We start from the raw sequence: 12,648 nt of genomic DNA, 5'->3' as shown, positions 1-12,648 counted from the left end.
TAACTTAATTACCTCTTTAAAGACCCTACCTCTAAATACAATCACATTCTTAGGTACTGAGGCTAAGACTTCAACAAATAAATTTAAGGGAAATACAATTCATTCCATGACACTTACATAAACATGTGAATTTTAGAATCAGTTTGTCATAAAACAAAAAACACCTGGGATTTTGATGTGGATTGTGTTGCATCTGCACATAAATTTGGGGAATACTACCATCTCAATATTGTTTTCTGATCCAAAGCACAGGATGTGTTTCCATTTATTTAGATGATCCTATAATTTCTTTTAATAATGATTTGTTGTTTTCAGCATACAAGTCTTGAGCTTGTCTTGTTAAATATTTTTCTAAGTAATTTATTCCTCTTCATGCTATTGTAAATGATGCTGTTGTCTTAATTTTATTTTTTAAATTTCTTATTGCAATCTATAGAAATACAACTGATTTTGTATATTGATCTTGTATTCTGTAACTATACTGAGATTATTTATTAGTTCTAATTTGTGTGCATGTATGTATATATGTGCATGTGTGTATACAATATCATGTCACATAGAAGTAGAAATAGTTTAAATTCTTTCTTTCCAATTTGAATGTCTTTTATTTCATTATTGTCTAATTTCCTTGAAGGGAAGTAACAGGACAATGTTGAATAAAAGTGCTGAGAGCAGACATCCTTGTTTTTTTTAATCTTAGGAGGAAACTAGTCTGTCTTGAAACCTTCATCTTAAGTGTGAGCTGTGTCAGGGTGATTAAAGTCCAACATCGTTGTCCTGCCCTATTGTTGTGGGCATTGTCGGGGGTGTGAGGCCTGGCTTTCTTAATTGCATTTGATAGAATAGAGCTTCTACAACAGAGGTAGGTAGCATAAGAGTTTCTGGTTTACTGTCCCTCCCATGGTGACACTGCGGCCCTAAGACTAAGAGCTATGTGGAGAAGGAACACCATCTTCCCAGCTACACAAGCATGGTGTAGAGCTTCCATTGCACTAAGCTTTGGGTAGAGGGGACAGGTTGTGATCAAATGCTACAGACACTGTCTGTTTTTACTATGACATAGTAGATTTTCTTGAATAATTGTTTCTCCATTTGATGTATGCCTTTAGCGTCATTTCCAGAGACTTCAAATTGTTGTTTATGATTTTCACCTATTAAATGATTGTTTAGCTAAGAGTGTTGACTGAGCTCCTGACAAGGCCATTCTGCCAGAGGACAAGGACATCTGGAAGTTCTGACCCCTAAAAAACTACAAATTTAAATGCCTTTGATAAAATTTCACTATTCTTCTAAAATCTTAGGATCATAACATTCTTAAAGATACTTAAAATTATATCCATTTGATTTCAGGATACCTTGTAGGTCTTTTTAATCATCCAAGATGATAGTCAATAGGGTAATTTCAAATCAGTAGAGTTAGACAATGTTTTCTATTATATCTACTTTTACTAATTTTGTGTTCTTTCTTGGTACAATAAATTAGTCAGTGATAACAAAATAATTGATTAGCAAGACTCAGCAGAATGCATTCTATTATCTTCATTTTCATGAACATGTTAGCTATTAGTTTGGTAAGTGTGTTTCCTCATGGATTTATAAATTTTTCATAGTTACTGTAAGTTAGACAACTTCAAACAATATTCTTTTTATCTAAAATACTCTCCACTTGGCCAATATGATCATCTGTTAATCTCTGGGTCTTCAATATGAACAAGTTAAACTTGAGAGCTGTCTTGCTTTCTGATATAGAAATGCATTTTAAGCTTACTTTGTACCTTTAAACTCCAAACATGATGAATTCATTTCTCCAAAGGATCATGATTCCATTTAGTGGAAAGATAGTATTGAAGAACAAGAATCTGGATGTTGGGATAAATCATGGGGCTAAAATTGCTCCTGGAACTTTTCAATGGACATAATTAGTAAAATATATTATTTTTAATTTTATTTTATTTTGTGATATAAAATTGACATTTACAATACAAATAAAATGCCATGATTCTACTTAAATTCTTGATTATTTAATTGTACTTCGCCTCAAAGTCAATTTTAAAATAGGTGAACTAAAGCAAGAGGAAGCTTTTGGTCTGGATCTACTTATTAAGCAAAATTATTTTTTCATGTTATAGAGGTTCACTATCCAATATTATTCCAGTGAAAATCACAGAAATAAAAGGCTGAAAAAATGAAAAAGGAGCTTAACCAGTTGCAGATTTACAAACGTGCTTAGCATGTATTTTTAAATAAATCCAATATAGTCCTTAAAGAATTTTTCCTAACAATGAGAATTATTAGACCACAGTATTTTTCTTCATGATGAATGTACAGTCTTTGTCCAATCTTTGTCTGAATTTTTGAAACCTTTCCTGAGAAAATATGACTAAAGACATTTACAAATATTAAAAAAGAAAAACTTGTTCAAAAGCAAAAGCATAGATAAAGTATTTGATAATGTTTATCAATTGTAAATATCTATTACTAGTATTTCACAGTTTAAATCAAGATAATTTATTTGGGAAAAGAACACTTTAAAAATCAAATGAAATTGTGGCTATTTACCCTGAATATTCATATAAAACATATATCACTAAAATGATGATTTGTAGTAGCACAGGAAATGATTATTAAGGTGATTGCTCTTTCTTCTACTTGTATTTTGTAATAAAAATTTGCCTCAGTTGTTGTCTGATGGTGGCTGCACCAGATGTGCTCCTGAAGGTTCTTAAAACATATGAGGTTCCTGGGGGTTAATTTCTGCTACCATGGGAACTACCCTGGTGTGACCCAATTTTAAATGACTTCCTGCAGGCTGACACGTGGAGGCACCTGCTCAAAGAAACATCTTTCTTAAGGCTGGAGCAACACACACAATGAGAAAAAAGTTTCATGTTTACCTTCCTCTGAATTAAATATACCAGTTAACGTTTTCAATTTTTAGGAAATGATTTCTTTGGAATATATTTAGTTATGATTTTTTAAAGTTCATTTAGGTGTTTAATAGACCTGGTAGTTTATGAACATCTCTTCTAACATATAGGAAGTATATATGCCCACTGATAACATAATCACCAATGAGTCATTTGTTCACTAATTGATTTGTTTGGCAAGTGTTGATTTGATGTGCTTACAAGATAAGACGTAATTAAGACATAAATGCTGACCCCAAGAATCTAGCAATCTACTTGGAAAACAGACCTACAGAAAAGAACCTTCTAAGACAATCTGGAAAGTTCTAAGTACTAAGTATACAGGGTAATTTGTGGATATGCGTGTTTAGAAAGTATACCTTTGTAAGCATAGAGAAAAACCAGTAATGGAGACCTCTTTAGAGCAGGTTAGGAGCCAAAGGAACAGTGAGAGAGCAAACAAGGGACAGGAAAGAGAAACATTCTGGTATCTGGATATATGTAGGATATGGCAAGTTATCTGAGATGGAAGAAATAGAAACTATAATGGAGGGGATTTAAAAGGTGCCTGAAGATACAGATAAAGTGGGTGGTCACCTAGTCTTTATATAATGTCTTTTAGCCCATATTTTCTAGGTGAAGGGGAGCCACTGAAAGCTTTACAGCAGAAAAGAAACATAAATTTGATTTTTAGATAGGCCTCTCTGGTGGCCTTGTCGCAAATGGCTCTGAGACAGGGAAGTCTAAACATAGGGGATAGAGAGGGGGTTCTACTGTAGGGTTCTAGACCCGTAAACATGAAAGCCTAAAGTAACACAATGAATAGAGGAACATAGAGGAGAAAAGACGAAATATCTACCTGAAAAAAAAAAAATCAAAAAGACTTGGTAAAGGATCTGTAGTATGGAAGAAGTATCACCTAACACCATGTGTTCTACTAGGTCACTGGTGATTCCAACGACTGAGAGACCAGTACTGTACTGGATATGATGAGTTTGAGATGCCTGTGGGTTACCCAGGTAGAGATGACCAGTAGGAAGTTCTGTATCTGAGTCTGACATGTAGAGATGCTACAGAGCTAGACAAATAGACTTGGGGCTTTCCCACCGATAGGCAGTTACTAAATTAAAGCAATGAGTACAGTCACCCAACATAAATGAGTAGACAAAAACAACAATGAGTAAGTATAGGATCCAGAGAATGTTGAAATAGCCATTCTGCTCCTCCTTATAGATGAAATCAGTACAAACAGGAGAGCCAGGTCTTAAACTTTTGGTGAAAAATATGGAATAATTGAGAGTTCAGTGGCAACAAGAGGGTTTGGGATTATCATAGTTTATAAATAATATATAGCATATAAATGAAAATTGTCTTTCTTCCTCCATTCTATCTTTAATCTCAATTCACAGAAGTAATTTATGTTAATGATATTGGTTTTTATTAACTCTGGTGGATAGTTTTATGACTATTCTTCCATTTCTTAAAGGTTAATATATAAACTTTAGTCAGGATGCACTAATATCCCCCAATAAAAGATGATTAAATTAGCACTTGAGTCTCTTTTTCTGTTTTTATATTTCCAATTTTTATACTTTATGCTCTCAAAGAGTACTTATATCTTGTTCTAAAACTATAATTAAATTTGTTCTTATCAATAGATTGTTTCTAACAGTAAACTTATCACTGGCATTACAAAACTGAGATTATGTAAATATTTATTACTTTAAAATCAAACTATTAAGATTAGATCCATAGGAATGGAAATGTAAACTTGGAACCTGTATCTATGTCACTTAGAGGAGAATACTCCAGATGTATTTAAACTAGATTTAGCTTCATTTTATGAGTTAGGGAAGGGTGACACAAATCAGAAGTGTCAATTCAATTTTTAATTCATTGCTTTTATTATTTTTCCACATCACACTCCTGCTTTTTAATATTTACTCTGAATTGACATGTTTTTTTAGTTCTGACTAGAAAAGAATTACTCTTTCTTTCAGTGTTCTATGCAACAGTTGATCTAACAATCTGGTCTCTTTTAATTCCCATTTTACTCAAAATTTCCAAATATCTGGGCCAGCATCCTGTGACAGACATGTAAGACTGGCTCACTGAAGCAGAGAAGGCTACATTCTTCTACTGTGTCTTACTGGGCTGCAGAGGCTGGAAAGTTAAAAACAGAACAAAACCAACAAAAACCTAAATTTCCTAAATTCCCTTGAAATTTGGGTTCTACAAATCATATTTATACGTGAGTTGATTGGGCAAGATAGGCTGGGTTCTCAAGCCTTCATTTTGCTGTTGAGAGTTATAGTTATACTTGCTCTGAAGCCCTCGGTTCTGGGGGTGGTCTCGGAATCCTTGGATCATAGCAAGGGAGTGTATGCCTGAAGTCAATAGGCAACAGTTATTATGCTGAATTCCTTTGTAGTCTTGGAGTCCACTACAGGCCCAACCTAAAGCCTGCTTTTCTAGACCTTCCAGAATTTTTCTGGTTACCAAATTACCTGTATTCAATACTTTCTGCTTAAGGTACATAATATAATTTTTGTCACCTGTAAATAACGTTTGCCTGGAACACGTTCTGTATTTTTTCAGTAAAGTAAAAATACATAAATATATTATATTTATATAAATATATTTAAAATGTATTTAGTATAAAAATTTTTTTGTCATCTCCATGAAACTTTAGAAACTTTGACATTTAATGAGACCTTGAGAAGGAAAGTAGAAAATATTTGTACTCAGTCGGATATCTCATCTATAAATATTCATGTTTTTTTATGAATAATTATAAAACATGTAGAGTTAAAATTATACATATTACTATGGACAGTTATTCCTTACTTTTATGCATCATTTGTATAATATGAATTTCATATTTCTTTTTAAAAATATATGTCACATATATTTCTCACTATGAAATAAATGTTGAAGCTGTGATAGAATTTGACAGGGAAATAGTAATCTTATATACACACAGTCTAACACTAATGGTTTATACTCCACTCTAAATTTGACACTTCAGACTATGAAGAACCTATGTTCCCATTGTCACTTTATTCATCATTTAAATACAATATCTTGACCAATGTGGGAGGCACATGCAAGGTCCAGGACTGTCTTGGTTAAATGCTAGTGAAACTTATGTCAGAATAGACTGGTTTGAAAGGGACAACCTGCTAAAATATTTAATTGGATACTATCAATACCATTCTTACAAAAGCATCATCTACTCTATGGTATATTTGTTTATTTTTTCCTTGCTTTCATCAACATGAAATTTGGGTTTAGAGAGTACAGTTGAATATGAAAATCTTATCACCTTGAAAATAAATACATGAAAGATTCCTTAAGTTGTACATAATTTCACACTTAATATTAATTTTTAGGTAGACACAAAAACATATCCTAATAAGTTTCAGAAATCGTAGCAAGAGAATTAGAGACAAAAGATTTTATAAGAACTTGGAACAGAAGCTAATTCTTGTTAATGGTTGTCTCTGGTGTGCAGTGCTTCAGTTTCAAGGTTTAGCATAACAAGGTGTTTAAATAGGGCAGATATGTTAATAAAACACATGTACACACACTCAAATACACAAAATAAAGAGGCATCTAGGAGGTTCAATTTTCTACCAAATAAAAATTAAGTCCTTTATGTTAATATTGTATTTACTAAGTTTAATGAATTCCCATTTCTAATTATATGCTGGGAAAATACTGCTTCAAAAAAGAATACTTATACTCAAAGGGATGTAAAACTTAGTAGATGAAGACATTGTAAAATCTGTGTCAAATAAGCACAGTCACATTTGACATTGTTAATGTTTATTTCTTTCTCCAGTTTGGATGTGGTAAAAGCTATTAAATGTGGAGTAGGAGACCTGGAGGTAGATAGCAGTTTATCGGGAAGGGAATTATTAAAGATGGAGTACTTCAATTAAAATCTGTCTGCATTAGACTTGCTTATTCTTTGCACTGTTTCAGCCTTAAACTGTTCATGGACAAAAGAACGGTGGCTGAAATCATGTGATAATAATGTAGGCCCTTTTGGAACACATCCATGTCCAAACCAGGATTGCAACTGCCGAGGTATCACATCAGAGAAATACATTAAATATATACATACAAAAAGGAGTAGAAGCAGGGGTGTGTGTGTGCGTGTGTGGGGGGGGGTAGGTGTGTGTAGACAGTGGGTGTGAAGCGAATTGGGAGAGCAGGCGGAAAGAGAGGAATATCCGGGTGACTCCACAATATGCTACAATATGCTACTGCACTCAAATATTCATCAGAATATTTCATTCCTCACCAAAATGGACTAAAAAACTCTTCTCAGCTCTCAGGATGCCTTAATGACACATAAGATTGGTGAAGGAGTCGTGGTCTTAAGAACTAAGGTGAGCTTCTCTTTCTAATGTAACCAGCTTGCAGTTGAACCATCATTAAAATGAAAGGCACTAATCAAGCAGCCTTATTGTATTGAATACTAGTTTCAACCTGATTATACACAATTAAATAAAACCACACATAGCATTTTCCTACCAAAATCATGAAAAGAAGCCATTTCCAGAATAATGCACATTTAAAGGTCACATATCCTCTGAAAGAAGAATACATAATTTAAATCTGCCTGGGAGCAGCTGGAACTTGCCCTCTAGCCATATAAACATATTTTCTTTTTAATATTTACACAAGTATTCATTATACATAGTTAATCCCCCATTTAATCTTCCCTCCCTAAAATTACCCACACCATGCCTGAGTGATTCTATTTTGAAGAATTGGAGATTTATGAAAATTTTACTATTGAAAGAGAGTAGAGAGAAAAATTTATTTTACTAGGTGATTGAACTTTTGTAGTTTTCAATTTTCATATGTGTGTCTATATTAATTCAGTTAGCAAGTATGTACCATAAGTAAGTAATAAATGCTTTCAGTCAAAAGATATTCTAAGAGACTTATATTTCACTTTCTAAATTTTTTTTCAGTGAATAATCTTCCCATCCTTGTAGAAAAATTTGCAAACACAGCACCAAGTGAAACTGAAAGCGGATAATATTATTGTGCAGGCATTTAAACTGACAGTCAAAGGAGAAGGAGAAAAACTCAGCACCAAAAGTTAACAATGACCTAAAAAAGCTATGGAACTAACCTTTATTGAGCATTTACTATGAAGCAGATCCTATGCTATGCAGTTTCCATAAGATTATCCTATTTAATCCTGGCAGTACTTTTATCAGACCAGCTCTAATACCCCTGTTTTAAGGGGCTAAAGAAACTGGAACTTGGAGGGTCTAACTGATGTATCTGTGATCATGTTATTGAAAGTAGTGGGGGTAACATTTTGGATGCCGGCAGCAGGGTGGGGGGACTCCTCTCCAAAGGCCGACCTCCACCCCCCACTAACAATCAGTAGGCAAGAGCTTTCATAGACAGAGGGAAGAGGATACATGTAGAAACTGCAGTCAGCTCTGACAGTCATCTTGAAATTAGTCATGCAGTGGTCTGATCAACTTCATCTTGATTGTTTTAAATACAGTTTATCTTCAATTCCAGGGTCAGTTTGTTCCCATTTCATTGAGGTTAATTCTCGGAATTGTGGCAGCTTATGTAATGGCTACAGTCTGGTCATCATGCAGTTAACTTCTTCCACCTGGTGAAGGTTTCAGTATCTGTAAGATAGCTCAAAGGATATGGCTCAGAATATTATTGATAGCCCTTGAGAAACAACTAAAGGTCCTTGACTTTGCTTAATGACTAAACTATCATTATTTGGTCTTGTTTGACTGTTTTCCTTTGTTTCTGCATTTTTTTCCACTTCTCTGATTAAATTTACTCATTGGCTAAAGTTTTTCTACAGACAAAAGGCAGGCTGAGGACATGGTAGGCAAGGACCATAGGGTCCTGCCCTGTTTCAATCACACAGCTAAAGTACAGAGCAATAAGGACTACTTCTGCTCACCAAATCTGCTCTGTCTTCCTTCGGGTCCTGGGAAGAATCCCAAACTTTTCCAGAAATTCTTGGTACCATGTTACTATTTTGACTAATGGGAGGTGAGCCAAAGCAGCATGTGTCACTTCTAGTGGCAGTTATGAAACCTTGTGAATCATCCACATTTTCTCTCACCAGTACTGTAGCCATTGAGGCCATAAGATGACACGCCAGGGCTGTAAGACCGATGTGGCTCCAACCCTGAGGCATAACAGTCTGCTGTGAACATCTACCCAGCAGCACCAGACTTAGAATGAGAGACTGAACACTTGCTTTGTTAAGCCACTGGAGCTTCAGAGTATACTGGTTAATCAAACATCCTAGTCTGTCTGTCTTGACTAAAATATCTTGGTATTATTAAATAACAAAGAGAAAGGTCACCTTACAGAGCAAGTATATTTTAAATGCAATATCACATGCTGCACTGAATAATAGAGTAGCAACTAGCTTTCTGTAGCAATTTAAGCTTGAATTAATTAAAATTACAAAATTTAAATTTTACTTAGCCCTATGAGTCACATTACAAGTGTTCAACTAGTCATGCATGGCTACTGGTTCCTGTATTGGACAGAAGCAGAACATTCCCAATATCACTGACAATATAAAATAGTATGAGAGGCTGATTCCCTATTTACTCTATCATTGTAGATATAGGCAGTGAGCCCAATAATAAGTGGACATTGAAACAGATGGCTTCTGAAATTCTTTTGAGCCATGAATCCTTTGAAAAAGGACTATGTACAGTCACTAAAAATAAAGTGGTTTGGGGAGAAAATTAAAAAGAGAGCCATGGGTTCTCTTTCCAAACATTTCCTTCCCTTTTCAAAAATATAAATATAGGGGCTTCCCTGGTGGCACAGTGGTTGAGAGTCTGCCTGCCGATGCAGGGGACGCGGGTTCGTGCCCCGGTCTGGGAAGATCCCATATGCTGCGGAGCGGCTAGGCCCGTGAGCCATGGCTGCTGAGCCTGTGTGTCCGGAGCCTGTGCTCTGCAATGGGAGAGACCACAACAGTAAGAGGCCCGGGTACCGCATAAATAAATAAATAAAAATACTTAAAAACCTGAATATCCCTATATGATATCTAATAGATATCATATAGGAAATATTAGAATTTATAGATTCTCCCAAGAAATACAAAACTACTAACTAACTAGTTGTTGGTACATCTGCACTCAGATACACTAATTCTACTTCTCTGTCCACTGGCAACTCTGGTAATAGAATTTCATTGCAGGTAGAAAGAAAAGATGGCAAGCAGACATAGTTGTTTTTAATTAAAGTGAAATCTCAAAAGATTTGTTTCTTATTACTGTTCCTAAATCTAAGTGTGTGACTTTTTTTTCTCATGTGAAAGAAAAGGGGAAAACATTTGAACATGAGAAGGAATTAACAAAAATAGAGAATGAGAAACTTTTGAGCCAAAGCAAAACCAACTAAGGCACAAATACTTCTGTAACTTTGAGGCACTTTGAGAAGCTATCTCACCAACGATTCAAGCAGTTTTTTTGTCCTTTTCTTTTTTTCTCAACTCTCCATCTCACTAAGAAACTAAGAAATAAACTCTAGGAAATTACCATATTAAGAAATCACCTGGAAAAAATTTCTCAGTATTCCAGCTTCAAGTTTTACAAGTATCCAACTTTATCAAGAAAAATTGGACTATCATGAAATCCATTTAAGTAATACCTAGGGAAATACCAGCAGCTCTTTCCTCCTCAACCTATGAGAGTGTAAAGGAGAAAAAAATGAGCACCGGGCCCACTAGATCCCACTTTTATTCTATGATCAAATGCACTCTTGTACCACACATGAGACGCTCCATTCTTTTTTTTTTTTTTTTTTTTTCAGTATGCGGGCCTCTCACTGCTGTGGCCTCTCCCATTGCGGAGCACAGGCTCCGGACACGCAGGCCCAGCGGCCATGGCTCACGGGCCCAGCCGCTCCGCGGCATGTGGGATCCTCCCGGACGGGGGCACGAACCTGCGTCCCCTGCATCGGCAGGCGGACTCTCAACCACTGCGCCACCAGGGAAGCCCGAGACGCTCCATTCTTGACCCCTGATCTGATATGACAAGGTAGAGAGACCATCCGAGCAATATCTATCCTGTCTCCAGAATATTTTATCACTGACAGTGTTTGGAATTGTCAGTATATAATGATGATAAAAAGTAGAACACATTTTAGTTTGCTTTCTTATTTTTTTTTTATTCTCCATGGAAAACTTTTCCCCTAATTGCCTGCACAATGGGCATATCACTCTCACTGACCCACCTACATCTTGGTAGCTTCACCTTGTCACATGGACATACCAGTGACATACGTATGGAACTATATCTGTGGAGGATGCCAAATATTTACTTTTCCTGTAGCAAATTCACGATCCTATGAAAACAAAGCAGGATTCTTCTATTATAATGACTCCTTTTTTTCAACTTATAATTTGTGAAATAACTTCTTTCCATTTTTAAATTAACTTTCAATTTAATATCAAATATCTTATGAAATATTTTCATTTTTTTGTCTAATCAATACTTAATTATTCATTTTTTCCCTTTGGATTATCCTAATATTCTTTCCAGTATAGTTGGTATAAACTATGCGAGCCAAAGTAAGGACACATTATTTTACGAGTCAGTGCCAATACATTTTAAGGAATGAATTTTCTAAATTAAAAAAAAAAAATGGCTCACAGCAGACTGAGGGTGAAATAAAAATAAAACTAAACCAAAACCTTTGAAACCCTAACATTTACCCTGAGGCTATTTAAAAACACCATGTTAGATAATATAGGTAAAAAATAGTTAGTAATACTCCAAAAGGATATATACTGAAATTCAGAAAAGATGGAATTTTATTCGTCAATTATTTATTTTTAATGAGAAAAATAGATTAGAGTAAAATCTAATAATGGAAAATATATAACAGTAATTCAGTTTAAACTGAAAAGGTCAGAAGTAGGAATGTTCAATTACTTTCCATTAAATACAAGATATCAAATTGACTGCCATTGAGATCATGTACTATCTCATCATTTTTTTCCTGCTTTACTACAGTTTTCTCATTGCATCCACACCATTTCAGATTCACCATTATAGTTCTCATTCTAATAGTGCTAAGCACAGAGCAAAGTGCAATCAAAATAAAGGCATAGATGGAAGTACAGATTGACTGACTGACAAACTCATTGGATGAAAGAAAATAACTCATAGAATATCATGTTGTATTCTTTGAAAAGGGAAAAAACGTGTGCAATGATTAGCCACAGGGTGCAATGATTATTTGACAGGTGAGTAATCAAAAGTTTGTGATAAGCAATCACCTTCTTCCCAATTTCATGCTTTCCTTCCCCTCTCTTTCTACTCTGCGGGAATTCATAGTCCTATTAATCATAGCACATCTATAAAGCATAGAGATTTCAATGAACTTTATTATTTATCTCAAGCCTTTCTTTGGGGTTCCACACAAAAAAACATTGTAAACTAGAGCACTGTAAGCCAAAAAGAGAAGCAAATGACTGAGGTATATAGAATTGCTGAGTTAATATTTTTTGTTTTTTGAGATGTTACTGCAGACATAATCAGTGGCAGCTGGAAAGATTTAGATCATTTTTTATCTTAGGAATTTAATATAATATTTGCAAATGTTTGATAGCTGGTGCATAATGTGGAGCTGCATTTATTAAGTACTGAAATAAGCATTCCTGAGTATATATCAAAGTAGATAATTGGAGAAACTGATCAACAAACAT

Source organism: Lagenorhynchus albirostris, chromosome 5 (assembly GCF_949774975.1).
Source record: "Lagenorhynchus albirostris chromosome 5, mLagAlb1.1, whole genome shotgun sequence".
NCBI classification, from domain to species: Eukaryota; Metazoa; Chordata; class Mammalia; order Artiodactyla; family Delphinidae; genus Lagenorhynchus; species Lagenorhynchus albirostris.
This window is presented reverse-complemented; position numbering follows the sequence as displayed.